Below are 12495 nucleotides of genomic sequence, written 5' to 3' on the forward strand. Positions count from 1 at the left end.
GAGTGAAGTGGCCTTCCGGTGCTGTCGGAAATGGGAACATTATGGAGGCTCAATGCACAATAAAAGTAGATGGAAGTAGGAAAATACACATCTTAAAGGTGATATAGCTGATATATAACTGGGAAAAAGTATTCACATTAAGGTGACCAGATTCCAACAAAATTTAAAGCCAGGGGCTTTTGCAGGATTTCTTTTTCCACTGAAGGGACCAATAACATGGCAGGGGCGGTGATAATTCTAAAAACTGCCAGGGCAAAAATTCCCAGGGGGCCCCTTCATCCAGCCTTTACTGCCATTACTTTATAAATATTCTAAAAAAAAAAAGAAAAAAACAAAACAAAAAAAACCAGTTTGTGAATGTAACTCTCTGTTACGGCACAGCTGGTTAGATAAGATTTAGGCAGCATTTAGGTGCTAGATTTCTCCACTCTCTCTTTTTCTTCTTTGTTTTTCACTTTCAAAACAATAACTTCTTTTCATTTTCACTTAGTGACTGTCATTGCTTTCATAAGGTTTGTTTAAACAGAATTGTTATTGCCACTTACAGTGGGAGTAAGGGAACTCAGGTGTGCCCCCTCAGGGAGGTTAGGAATCTCAGACTATCACTGCAACCTTTCACTACTGGCCTGGTGCCCAAAACAACAAGCAAGCCTTGCATTGCTTGGTTGCCTTTTAGCACATCCTGAGTTATCCTCCTTCATGAAACTTAAACTTACAAAATTTACTACATTAATTTAATGTTTTATTTAATGTTTTTATGGAACAGAGTACACCACTGTGTGAGAGAGGAAATTTGACTCTTACCAAAAATACCTTGAGTTAGAGTAGAAAAGTACGGTGGCCCCTAGAGACAAAGCATGTATAAACTCCAAAACACTTACAAATTCCAAATAGCATGCACAAACTCCTCAACACGTACAAAATCCAAAACACATGCAAACTCCAAAACACGTACAAACTCCAAAACACATACAAAATCCAAAACACGTACAAAATCCAAAACACGTACAAAATCCAAGACACGTGCAAACACCGAGACAGGTACAAAATCCAAAACAGGTACAAAATCCAAAACACACGCAAAATACAAAACACGTGCAAACACCAAGACAGGTACAAAATACAAAACACATGCAAAATCCAAAACACGTGCAAAATACAAAACAGTAGGGGTGTGTATTGGCAAGAATCTGGCGATACAATATGTATCATAATACAGGGTAGACGATACGATATATTGCAATACTAAAAGCCAGACGATATTTGTGTTTAGTAGGACTAAATTTAATTAGGAAAACTCAAGTAAACAGTCCAAACTGTTTAATGCTTGACATGAAACATCTGAAACAAAAACACTCTAAGTTCAAAATGAATGGAGAAATTAACATCTGCCTTATTAGAAGTCATGTCAAATAAACAAACAAAAACTACTTTACTGAAATATCAAGTATTTTTTAACATGAAAAAAGTAAACATGTAACACTGAAGTCTTTCTAAGTACTATGATTGTAAAATACTTATCCAAAAACTGCTCTATGGAGCATCAAAACAAAGCACTTTTTATGTGACCTTAACATAAACAAATATAAATCAAAAATGAAATTGCTTGAAGAATCCATCCAAGTAAACATTAACAAAAAATGTAAAGTGCTATTACAATTAAGTGTTAATAAAATAAAGTACAGCTCTGCAGTGTCCATCAATGGAACACTTTTAGTACAACCTGAAAAAAGGAATTTACTCATCTAAATAAGTGCTTATGAGACTCAACCAAAATGTCAAACATTCTCATATCAGAGATTTTACATGTGTAGTGTTTTCTCAGTGTTTATTTTTCAATTTCCAGATTTTTGTGCAGGAATACAAGCTGATCGACATGGTCAGCTCTCAGGACACTTCTCTGTGCATTTACTATGTCTCCTGCAGAGGAGAAAACTCTCTCTGCAGAGACACTTGTTCCAGGAATGCATAGGAAACTCCTTGCTACTTTGGATAGCTGAGGGTATTCCTGTTCATGGTCCTTCCACCAACTGAGAGGATTTCCTGTGAGAGGCAAAGGGGTCTCATCTCTATACCTCTTGAGCTCAGCTGCAGCAACATCATGTTCTGATTTTGGTGCAGTATTGTCACTAGTAGAGGCAAACGTAGCTCCGAGCAAGTCCACCAATGCACATGAGGTCCTCTGTCTTTTTAGGTCTTCTATGGAGTCAAAGTTGTCTTTGATATGTGGGTGATGAGCCTCCTCTGTGGCATTCTCTTCCTCCACCTGTTTGTCAGTCTCCTCATTCTTTTGCTGCTGAAAAACATTAAATTCAAATAGTATTAATGTCAGAAAGTCAAAATTCAAATCCAAGATTCACCCTGTTTTTCACTAATATTTGATGACAAATGTCATCAATATGCTTTTTTTTTTTTTTTTGCTTTTTACTTTATTCACTTGCTTATAACTTCAGTTGAATTTTTCCAAATAAACTAATTTATTTACTTACATTTTCTTCCTTCTTTATCACAGTCACCACAGTGTCCAACATTCTGGAATAGGTCTCACTGGTCTCTGCTTCAGACAGGAAGGGCAGGTCCTTAAACCGAGGATCAACAGTTGATGCCATCCATAGTGTCTCCCTCTCATTTACATATCTCTTTCCCAGATCTTCTGCTATGGCAGTCTTAATGTCCCTTACTGTCGGTGTATCATCAACACTTTCTTGTGCACCCATCACAAGCTTGGCATGAAGAGGAGCAATGATGGACAGGGTTGGCATACTCTCCTCTGACATCACCAGGGTGGCGTCCTTCATAGGCTTGAGTGCCCTGACAACTTCTTCTGCACATGTGATGTCAGACTCACTTAATGTGAAAATTTCTTTTTCACTCTTCCTAACTTCTGCAGAAAGCAGAGCTGCACAGATGGCTGGTTGCTGTTCTAAAAATCGTTCTATCATATCATAGGAGCTGTTCCATCTTGTAATTATGTCCGTGATCAATCTGTGAGCTGGTAGCTGAAGGAGGCACTGTTTCTGCTTCAACTGGTTGCTGGCTGTGGTGCTGCGCCTGAAAAAGGCTGTTACACGTCGGATCCTCCCGAGAAGTCGCACCACGGATTGTATTTTCAGTGCTTTCTGTGAGGCGAGATTCAGACTGTGTGCAAAACATTGTATGTGCGTCATGCCTGCAAGTCTAGCCGCGAGAACCATGTTTGGTGCATTATCGGTAACAACAACAAGGTCCTTTGCGTTCAATCCCCATTCAGCCACAGCGTCAGTTAGTAACGCTGCAATGTGCTCACCTGTGTGACTGTCATGCATGGCTCGGGTTTGTAGTACATGAGACTGAAGGTTCCACTGGTCTGTTATGTGATGTGCTGTAACAGTTACGTACGATTCAGTGGCTCTCGAAGTCCAAGCGTCGCATGTCAGAGCAACTGTCTCAGCCGAGTTGAGAGAGTCCAGCACTGTCGCTTTGACTTCTTGGTACAACTTTGGCAGAGCGATGTCCGTGATGTGTTGTCGAGAAGGAACGGTGTAACGGGGCTCCAGCGTTTTAATCATATTACGAAATCCTTTATTCTCCACAACACTCAGGGGGCGCATGTCTTTGCAAATAAAAACAAGTACTGACTGCGTTATTTTTGTTGCACGAGTTGAAGTTGCTGGTAGTTTCGAAAAGTTAACTTCTTCAATTGTCCGTTGAGAGGAATCACCTCGTTTTGTTTTAAAATTAGCATTTGACGCTACGTCGCTATGGTGTCTAGACACGTGTGTTCGTAAATTTGTTGTGTTACCGGAATATTTGACTCTGGCGGTGCAGATTTTACAGACTGCATAGCTCTTGTCATAGTCTTTACTGCCTTCTTTTGTCCTAAATCCAAAATAAGTCCACACATCAGCTTTGAAAGCTGCGGGGGCCGGCTGTATCCTCTCCTCTTCAGTCATCAGTTAGCTAGCATCACACACGTCCACTGACTGTTCTACTTCGTTCTTTTGGCAAACTAGACGCTTCTACAGTTATCGCGAGACCTCGTTTTTACGTCATAGTAAAGGCGGTGAAAACTGCAAACCAGTGGCCGGAGTTTGAATTCCAACATACAAAAGAAATAAACAGTAAATGCATGTCATTTTTCAATTAAAAAAATCGATAACAGTGATTTTAAATATCGATTCAGTATCATTGCGCGAAATATCGCGATATTTCGTTGTATCGATATTTTCTTACATCCCTACAAAACAGGTACATACGGTGGCCCCTAGAGACAAAACACGTACAAACTCCAAAACACTTGCAAAATCCAAAACACTTGCAAAATCCAAAACACGTACAAAATCCAAAACACATGCAAAATCCAAAACACGTACAAAATCCAAAACACGTGCAAAATCCAAAACACGTACAAAATACAAAACACATGCAAAATCCAAAACACGTACAAAATACAAAACACGTGCAAACTCCAAAACACGTGCAAACTCCAAAGCACTTACAAAATACAAAACACGTACAAAATCCAAAACACATGCAAAATACAAAACACGTACAAAATCCAAAACACATGCAAAATCCAAAACACGTACAAAATCCAAAACACGTGCAAAATATAAAACACGTACAAAATACAAAACACGTGCAAACTCCAAAACACGTACAAAATACAAAACACGTGCAAAATACAAAACACGTACAAAATACAAAACACGTGCAAAATACAAAACACGTGCAAAATACAAAACACGTGCAAAATCCAAAACGTGCAAAAACCAAAACGCGTGCAAAATACAAAACACGTGCAAAATCCAAAACACATACAAAATCCAAAACACATGCAAAATCCAAAACACGTACAAACTCCAAAACACATGCAAAATCCAAAACACGTACAAAATACAAAACACGTGCAAAATACAAAACACGTACAAAATACAAAACACGTGCAAACCCCAAAACACATGCAAATTCCAAAACACAACGGAAGTGCTCCAGGACGCTAGGGGCAGTGTTGAGCTTTTGTTACCTAGTAACTACACAAGCCAGGAAGTACCAATGACCGGATTTGGGGTCTGCAGCCTTAAAGGCCGCATTTTAAGGCCGATTATGTCACAGCGACACGACGAAGACTGTCCCAATTCAAAGGCTGCTCGAAATGCGGCCCTCAAATGCGTCCTTAATTTCCCTGAATTTTAAGGATGGGTCGGTGTAGCCTTCATGGCCCAACATATCCCAGACTTCATAGCGCGGCGGTGGTGTGGATAATTTTGCCGAAAAAAAATGGCGGAAGCGGAGCGGACGAAGAGTAAACTTTCAGAAGTAAGTACTGAATATTATGTCACTTATTTATGCGCAAATGTTTTTATAATGAAGAACATTAAAACATTACTGTTGGCAACATGTCGGGAAAGTTATGTGACATTAGCGACGTTTGTACTAACTTGGTTTTAAAGCCTTTACTTCAAAATATTCGCCGTTCAATAGCTGACTTTAATCTTACAGAGAATGTGATGATTTTATGCGTAATTAAAGTCAGTCATGTCAGTCAGCTGACGGTTCACTCGTTAAGCTGAAAGAAAGATGCTTTAATCACAGGAGTCACACATGTGTCCACTGTACCATCTGGGAACTCTTCTTGTTTAGCACTCGTAATGACACAAACACTAAATCCTCCTTCTCTGGTGCTGTTTTGTAGCAGTGTGTACACCTGAGACTGTCACCTGTCTGTCTGTCCTGCACTCTCTCTCTGTTTCTTTCTCTCTGATTGTGGAATAAAAGTATGAACATGTATTTATAAGTCACACTTGTGTTTGAATCCTGCAGCTTATCACACATTTGATTTCTATGTGTGACACGTGCAAGTGTCCAGAGTGAGGACAGACTGAGGGACCCACTGCTGCACATCATCTGTGAGGCTTTGCACCCCTGATGATCCACCAGGACAATCTCAGCAGTATGTGAGGAAGAGGAGGAGGAAGAGCCAGCAGCAGCTGACAGATGGAGAGAATAGACAGACTGTTCCCTGTTTGTGAAGGACTGCTAGAAAAGTTTAAAATAACTAATTGTCTGTCCTGAATCAGTCTTATTAGGTAATGTTCAAATAATTTTTTATCATTCCCGTGTTTTCAGTGTGGGAGAAAGTACTCAGGGCATTCAGGTTACACACTATGAAAGGCAGCAACAAGTTTAATGTTCAGAAACCTAAAGTATGTATCTGCAGCAGAATGGAGCTAAAAATAAATGTTTGTTTCAGTTCTATGAAGCTTTGAGTATTTTGGATTAGTAGCACTGTGTGTTTGTTGCATCATATTGCTGTAATTGTTTATATGCTTTATATATTCTGAGGTAAGTTGATCTATAGTGTTACATCATATTCTATAAGGATGTTATGTGTTTGTATACTTTCTGCCCAGTTTGACCCATTTAGCAGAAGTCAGCCTGTTTAAGGCTCTGATATATATTCTGTATGACTTAAAGCAGTTATGACATGGTCTGATTTTCTCACCCAATAAAGGAATATTTAATACATCAGTCTACTCTTCATTTTATCAGAAACGGTTATCACAGCTTGTACATTTTCTTTTTACACATGTATGTAAGCATTGAGCCAAATTTAGTAATGCCAACATACTGAAGGAACAACATTTGTCTCTTATATATGATACACCTATATATGCACTGTCAATATACATTTTGAACCAGCTGCAGATGTCAGAGTAACAACTGACTGACCCCCACATAAAGTGCGTTACAGTAGTCTACAGGGGAAGAAATAAAAGCATGGATCCCGGTTTCAAAGTGCTGCCTAGAAGGAAAAGATTTCACTCTTGCCAGTCGCCTTAAATGATAAAAATGGACTGGTCCAACTTAAAACCAAGGGCAGTAACAACAGGTTTAAAATAAACCTCCAGGGGTTCCAAATGAAAAGAAGAGGACTCACAGGGGCCACTGGGTCCAAACACCAACAAATCTGTTTTCTTTTCATTCAAATTTAAAAAGTTTAGAGCCAACCAAGCTTTAATGTCATCTAGGTATGTCAAGAGAGGTTTTATTCAGATGCCATCCTTCGGCTTCAGTGGCAAATAAATTTGGCAGTCATTCCTATATACTTGTCTTTGAGTGAAGATTTAAGGTGGTAAGACATGTAAATAACTGCAACTTGAATCTGTACTGAAGCTCAGTATTTGACACAGAGTTCATGTTCACTGCTGTAATAGCTAATAATGACTAATATAATAACCATAATATTGGCCATATTATATTTACATTACCAAAGTGATATGACTTTAGTGTTATGAACAACATTAGCTAATTGTTATTTACTAGCTAATCTTAAATGACTGTTCAGTACAGAAATGAAGCCCAAAAATCATGTTTTACTGTCCTGTGGTCTCAGCCTCAGATACTTATCAAATCACACAAAGCTCTTGTAGAAACAAACAAACAAATGAAAAAAATATGTTCTCCTTCATTTCTGTCAAAAAAGTTGTATGACACGTTTCCAGCTGTTAGTATCATGGTTGCTAGGCTACGGTGGCCCCTAGAGACCAAGCATGTACAAACTTCAAATCACGTACGAACCCTGAAGCATGTACAAACCCTGAAGCACGTACAAACTCAAAAACACGTAAAAACACGTAAAAACTCCAAAACACGTAAAAACATGTACAAACTCCAAAACACGTAAAAACTCAGAAGCACATAAAAACTCAAAACACGTACAAAAGACAACAGAAGTGCTCCAGGATGCTGGGTGCAGTGTTGAGCTTTTGTTACCTAGTGGCTACACAAGCCAGCAAGTACCAACGACCGGATTTGGTGTGTGGTAGTAACAGGTAAATGAACTTTTTTAAAATTTTATTTGACTCTATATGAATGCTTGTGTATAAATACACAAACAATACACATATGCTTTCATGCTTTCAATGGTGTAATTTAAGTGATCTAGGTAGCTCTGTTTTGGAAGTTCAGAGCTACATAGATCACCTATGCTAGAAATGCTAGAAATGAGTTTTGGAGTTTGTATGTGCTTTTTGGAGTTTGTACGTGTTTTGTCTCTAGGGGCCACCGCATATATTTATATATAAACATATATGAATAAAACCACTTTTTTTTACATTAGTAATTCCTTTTGTGCATAATTTTATATTATTAATAATAAATTAATTAAAGCAACAAAACAACCTGAAGAGCCGGTTCGGAGCCGAAAGAGCCGGCTCTTTTTAGAGAACCGGCTCTTTCGGTTCGGCTCACTAAAAAGAGCCGGAAATCCCATCACTAATAAGCAGCGTTTCTGTGGCCAAAGAGCTTGAGTTTTGTCTTGTATGACCAAAGGATGTGCTTGCAGTATTCATAATCTTTCTCTAGATTGTCCTTAGCACACTTCAGAGTGGCTTGAAGTGGATTTCTCCAGTCCTCACAGTTCTTCCTGTGCAGGGTCATTGTCTTATTTGAGGCTACAATTCCTGACTTAACTAATTAACTTGTGAGTGTCTTGGCAGTCGTTGTGGGATCTTTAGACACATGTCTCACTACTTTCATTTCTACAGTCTTAGAAATCTTTTGTCTCCTATCTCTGCCAGGCTTCACATGCAGAGTTTCTTAAACAACAACAGTAATTTATATCTTTATAATTCAAACAAATTGTCTAAATGTAAAAATAGTTTTTATTGTAATGTTGGCACTTCATCCCGACATGGGGTAGAGCAATTTAACTCAAAAACATTGAATAATTAATTTCTTTATTGCATTTTTCACACTTTACAAAGCCATCTAATGGGCCGAACTGGAGCCCCCGGTGGGCTGGTTCTGTCCCCCGGGCTGCATGTTTGACGCCTCTGTTTTAACTTTTATGTAAAATACTTTTTAGTCCTGAGCTGAAGTTCTGATGCTTCTGTAGTTTTATGACACTGGGATGATATTATCCTATCTTTTCTTGAGGCAAAGGCAAACTGATGGAGCCATCACTGAGTCATATAAAAGAAAAAAGGGAGATGGAGGACATATCTCCAGAGGTGCTGCTTTAACCATTTATTATAAGATGTACATTTGAAATGGACCTCTGACTCGTGATAACCTTCTCTGCAAACATAGAACTACTTGAGGGAGAGAAGAGCAAGCGAGACACAGCCAGACAATAAACATGTGATTTATTTTTATCTTTTGGAGGACACTGTATATCGAGCAAGAGGGAGAGATGAAGGCGAGGGAGAAAAAAGGCAATAAAGAAAAGAGATTTATTCAGAGGTGGCGCTCCTCTGTCACATGCAATCCCACGGGAGCTGGTAGAAGCCCGCAGGTCATATTTCCTCGCCGTAAGGAGGCTGCACTCCGCCCCTCCACCTCCTCCCAGACAATAGCCCCTGCCCCTCCTTTTCAGCTTGACCCCTGTGCATTACCACACACTCGCATTCAGAGACATTAAATTATGTTATTCGGAAAGACAACGGGAATGTCTTGTACACGCGGAAAGGCAATAATCCTTCATAATGACTGCACCTGAGGGCAGAAAAAAAACCCCATCACTGCACACACACATGCAGAGCTGCACACGATGAAGGGGACAGCTGTGCTTATACTTACTGCTTACTGCTTATAAATGGAAACGAGGAAAGCAGCAGAGGACATGACAAGACATATGTCCCAATTTCCACGAAAGGATGGGCCTTGACAGAAATATTGCTCTCTCTTGTACAGTCCATTACTGTAAATAGATGTGCGAGACACAAAGTATTGAAATACAGCCAATACCAGAGAGGAAAGCCTTTTTTTTTATTAGCAAGCACAGATTATAGAGCTATTATATGTAGTGTTGCTCACCAGTTGACATTTCACTGTCTTAATTGAAAGCAGCCCAAACACTTTAAGCCTAATGTGCTCCTAAAATCAGGACTCTCACATCCAGTGATCTTCATTTGTATTACTTTGATGAGGCTTTCAAACTTACTAACTCAGCCTGAGGCAACCTGCTTTCAAATTAGATTAGGCATCGTAAACTCAATGTCAACGAACACTGCATGGTAATGCTTGAGCGCATACGTTTCTCTGTGGGGTGATTTTTCCTCTTTTCATGCTTGGATCAAGGAGGCCCTATGGAAAATTCCGAGAAGAATTAAATTCATTACATCCTCACTATAATGTCAGGGGCTTTGCGTGGGAGGGACTGAAACTATTTAGCTCATTTATTTAACTCTGTTCATGTTTTTATCCAGTTTGGGGTGGTGGGGAGACGGTAGAGGCAGGGAACACCTTGGATAGGTCACGAGTCTATCACAGGGCTAACTCAGAAAGACAGACCGTCACCTACGGACAATTAAGAATCACCAGTTACCTTAACATGGACATATTTTGGAGTATGAGAGGAAGCTGAAGAGAACCCACGTAGACACAGGGAGAACATGCAAATTCCACAGAGAAAACCCCAGCAAGCCAGTGGCTTCATGCTGTGATGACAGTGTTAGCTGTTACCACTGTGCCACCCACCAATTCAGGTTAAACATGACTAAATGTGACCTTACGGTGACACTGAAGGTATTGATATTTGTAAGAGAGTGCCTTGGAGTTGATATTATCGTGAAATTACAAATACAAAAGGCCTCAAACAGAACCTCATTTAGACAAACAAAACCCTCTGAAAACACAATAAAAATGCAATAAGGTTTCAGAAAACACAATTTTATTATGTTTCCTTGCTGTTGTTCCACTTTCTCTGTTTTGATGAGGTTTTTGTAACATTGTGTTTTTCTGTTATGTTTCAGTTGTTTTCTGTGTTTTGGGTAGTTTTGTGGTGTTTTCTGTTATGTTGTATTTCCTGAAATGTGTTTTTTTTTTCTTCTGTGGGTGGCCCAGTGGTGTGGTCAGTACTGTCGCCTCATAGCAAGAAAGTTGTGGGTTTGAACCCACCAGCTGGCTGGGGCCCTTCTGAGTGGAGTTTTCCTTGGATTCTCTCTAGGTTCTCTGGCTCTCTCCCACTGTGCAAAGACATGCACTTAGTAGGGTTAGGTTAACTGGTAACTCTAAATTGTCCATAAGTGCGAAAGGTTGTCTGTCTCTCTGTGTTAGCCCTACATCAGCTTGGTGACTTGTCTAGCTTGTACCCCGCCTTTCGCTCCACGGTGGCTGGGATAAGGTCTAGCACCTCTGCGACCCTGTTAAGGATAAGTGGAAGAGAATCGATGGATGGTTCATTTTAGGTTAACTGGTTCTAAATTGTCTGTAGGTGTGAATCTGAACGTGAATGATTGTCTGTCTTTGGATTCGCCCTATGGCGAGCTATGACCTGTCCAGGGTGTACCAGCCTTTTGCACTTTAACAGCTTAGATGGCTCCCACACCCGCCGTCCCTGCAACCCCAAATTCAATTTTGCATTAAAGAAATTGGATGTTGCATTTTGGCATCACTGGGCCACCAAACATTTTACTGCAGCTGTGATACTTAACAGACCTCATAACCACAAACCTGAAGAGATAAAGGCAAAACTTTAAAGTGACTTTCTGACAATTCTATGTTTGCAAGACCTAAAATTAGATTTGCTGTACCAAGACTCCACACTGAGCCTATAATGCGCTTATATCTAAAAGAAAGCCATAAGTGCTGTTTCAAAGTCCCTCATGCTCTGATTATACTGACAGTTGCTTGCCTTCATGTACTATATATGTCCCTCTTAACAAGTAAAAATGCTAATCACTACAGAGATAAAACAACCACCCATGCATAATACAAGCCACATGGTGGGAGTTAAAACAGAATAACTAAATCAGACATGGAACAACAAACAAGCACAATGACACCGAGCAGTATAAATAATGAATGACGTCATTTAAGGGCGTTAAGAGCTGCTCCTGTCGGGCCCTTGACTAAAGGTCTAAATATATTTAGAGGCTTAAACCCACATAAGTGCATGCATTTATGTGCAAAGACTCAAACTTCAGATTAATTTCAGTTAAAAAAAAAAAGCAAAATAAAAAAGGAATAAATGCATGTAAAGAGAATTTAATCCACTGGATATCTGTGTATTATTTGACATGAAATCCAATGTGTAACCCTCTTTGCACGCCTCAGCTTTGAAACATATGCAGGGCAATGACATATTGCAGTTTAAGTAGTGTCATATTTATGTTAGGGCTGGTGTCAGAAATCAGTGTTCAGTCCTTCATCACCGGCTAGGAAAGATTTAATTTATAAAAGCAACATCTTGTAGAGATGTGAAGATTCTCAGCTCATTCTCATCATTCTATCATTCTCAGTTTCTGGCCTAATCACCAGGCTGACTTTTACTTCAATACTAGTGGCACTAATCAAAATATAATTCATTGCTTTGTCCTGACGAGTTCAAACCTAAGATATGTTAACTACAGACAAATAAAATCAGAGGGACCTAGAACTACTGGGGAAATCGTATGAGACCATTTTTTTCTTAATGAAAGGATGGCACTGTAGGTCAGCTACTCAAGTATACTCCAACCCATACTGTAGGACACATACCGAAGTCTCCTGTCATGGTAAATGAGATGTGGT

This window comes from Maylandia zebra, linkage group LG23, assembly GCF_041146795.1.
Source record: "Maylandia zebra isolate NMK-2024a linkage group LG23, Mzebra_GT3a, whole genome shotgun sequence".
Lineage (NCBI taxonomy): Eukaryota > Metazoa > Chordata > Actinopteri > Cichliformes > Cichlidae > Maylandia > Maylandia zebra.